Source organism: Octopus bimaculoides, chromosome 1 (genome assembly GCF_001194135.2).
Source record: "Octopus bimaculoides isolate UCB-OBI-ISO-001 chromosome 1, ASM119413v2, whole genome shotgun sequence".
Taxonomy (NCBI): domain Eukaryota; kingdom Metazoa; phylum Mollusca; class Cephalopoda; order Octopoda; family Octopodidae; genus Octopus; species Octopus bimaculoides.
Window position 1 is genome coordinate 122,933,781 of NC_068981.1, and position 3,239 is coordinate 122,937,019.

The window sequence follows — 3,239 nt, forward strand, 5'->3', positions numbered from 1 at the left end:
CACACACACACACACACACACACACACACACACACACACATACACACACACCATAGCCGTTTCATTTATTTTTGTTCAATATTTCCAAAGTTAGAAGAAATTACCACCGCTTCGTTAAATACGTTTATAAAGGGGACATTATTAGGGTTTAGCTAATATTTATAATCTGGATGATTGTGAGAAAATATCTCTCTACAGTTGTCTTCAACTCCTGCAGTAATAATTTTACTAAGTAGAAATGCCAATAGAAATCATCACTTAGTAAACAAGAGTTTCAGGGGATAGTTGTAAAGGCAACCAGAGTGAACTAAATATAAGGGATCATTTTGAATAATATTGGTGTTTTCAAAATTAGAGAATTAATGCAGTAAAGATGCGGTTATTATGAGAGGATATTAGAATTACCTATGATTGTTCTCTGATCCGGAAATGCAAAAAATTAACGGCGAATATTTTTGACGTTTCTTTATTCTAAGATGTCGTTATAACGATGGTAGACTTCAGGCTTTTTTTCTTTGTTATATGTAAACAGCCAAATGAATATATAGAAATCATGAGGTGGCAAATAAGTTAGCTATACGTTTATGATTTGGGGTTTAATTCCGCTGTGCGTTTGTTGGGCAATTGCCTTCAGCTATAGCTCCGGATCAACTAACCAATTGTTTTATCGATATTTTTCACCAAGCAACTATGTTGTTTTTCGTGTCAATATTATTGAAATTGTATTCTTGTTCTATAACACCGGGGAACATTTAAAAAAAAAAAATTTAGTTGTCTTACTTTTTACAATTAGTTCTACCTAATTTGATGGTGATGGGTTCAGAAATACCACCAGAAAGTTTCTATCACGTCCACGTCTAGTTTTTTGTTAAACAGGAATTCTTTTTTTTTTTTACCAAGAAAAAAAAATGTCAATTTTGCCATTAAATGTAATACTGAAGAAACTAACACAAACCAAATAGTACTTTTTATTGTTTAGCAGACATATTACACAAAATGTTTAATTACACATCTTAAAATAGATATTTCTGTCAAACTGGAGTTTGAATGAACTTTCTCTTTGTTGCTTTATGTGAATAAATTCCATCATGACAGTCTCTTTGCAGTGATCAGCAGCAGACAGTACCATGCTTGTGTTCCACCTGCCTTGATACTTTGTACCCATGTTCTTGATGTCTTGGTGGAATCGTTTCCCTTCGTCATCACTATTGCCTTAGGATTTTCAAGGAAGTAGCCCAGACGACTGTGTACATTTACACTCATGTTGCGGTCCAATGCTCGAAAACTGGTTAACAGGGTCTGCACAAGATCGACATAATTTAATGGATTCCTCTTTCTCGGGAAATCAGATACAACTGCAACAAAAGAATTCCATGTTTTTTTTTCAATACTAGACATGGTCTCCAAATATGGCTCGTCCTGCGATAGTCACCTAATATGTGGCTATCAAACACTCCAACCTTATTTTTCTCACAAGACAAAACTGGAAAATTTCTGCTTGAGTATTTGAAGCAGTTACTGTCTCAGTGTTTCAACACGTTTTGCACATTATATGGGATGCCCAAGCTTTGTCTTGTCACCCGGTTTCTTGCAAAAGTAAGTAAAACTTTCTTCACGAATTCTGTGATTTTGTTTCACTGCCTATTCCAGAAATAAGCAGAAGTCATCGAGACTGTTTTTACATTCCCTTCTTTCACAGATGGCCATATTTCTGAAATAAAAAAAGGCATGTTCAAGCCAATTGTCAGTTTCAGAATAGTCAACAGTTATAAAGTAAGCAAATGCAAATTTGTATTGGCAAAGTTCCATAAAGAGCATACATACCATGAAGTTCTTCTTACTGTTTTTTGACCATTCTTAACGAAAAATGACCTTGACCGGTGTAACCTCACAATCAAAATATTTAGGACACATTCAAAATACCAATTTTCATAAGAGAGAATTAAAAGTTCAACAAAACATGTCTCATCTAATTTGCAATGACAGTCACACTAAATTAAGCAAAGTGTGGGCATATCTGCAGATAAATTCCGTAAATATGAGACGTATGGTGTCAAGGACCACAAAAATATGTTGTTTCTTAACATTTAATTGTATAAAGGACATTTCTGTCATCATCATGGCATTTGAAACTGGTTAGGTTGAAAATACTGAAACTTGCTCAAGTTTGATACCTTTTATTTACTAAGAGTACTTAAATCATAACTATTGTCTTCAGTTTTGTAGTTGTATTTATTTTAATTGACATTGAAAATCTATGTTTTCAAAGTTATGTCAACCTCCATACATAGGTTCGCATCCGATGAAGTCAGATCTATCCTCAGAAATGGTGACAATACCCGGAATGTTGAAAAATGGACATCAGACAACATCAGACAACAAAAACCCTGTTCCCCAGTGTAATACATAAACAAACCCAAATTTTCTAGATATTTGATATTCGTTATTTAGACATGCAATAAGAACGGTCGCTATAAGGCTTTGGATATTGCTGCCGATGGTCAAAGCGTATGTATATATGGATAGATGTCCGTTCCTTTACGCACATTAGCCAATATTACTAAAAAGTATCATATTTCAAACAACTGTCTACTCTTCAAACAACATATCGGAATGCAGTTTGTAAAGTTGGTTGCTGCTAGACTAAAATTGTTCGCTACTGTAAGGCATTTTCATGGGTGAGAGTTCCCTGTGAACAGATATTATTCTGTATGTAAGCACTAAAATATTTCTCCCTATTCTACGAACATTCAACAAAGAAAAGATCACTTTCAATGAAGTTCTTCCGGTTTTTTATCATTTCCATCTTTAGTGAAATATCTCACCTTATAAAATGTTTGATAAGCAAAATTAAATTGAAGAAAAACTTAGGCCCTTTCGGATTGTCAATCAAAATACGCAAGTATTCAATCTAAATATAGAGAGGTTGAATATATTTGTGTAATAAAGGATGAAACTGATAATGAAAAGACGATAGAACAAAAATTAGTTAACTTAAGCATCTCGAACTCTACTACCATTGGCGAAAGAAGTGTATTGTCATATTAAGAGACAAGCATCGATTTTTCCCCTCCTCTCCGTTAATTACATCTTATTTTCGGCTCTGTAACAACAATAATGTTTTTGTATTCTATTCCAGTGAAGTGTCAGGTTGTTGCAAAGCAAATGGTCATCATGTAGATTAGGAAGTAAGGCTTTATACATTAAATTCTTTTTATCTTGCATATATATACATATAT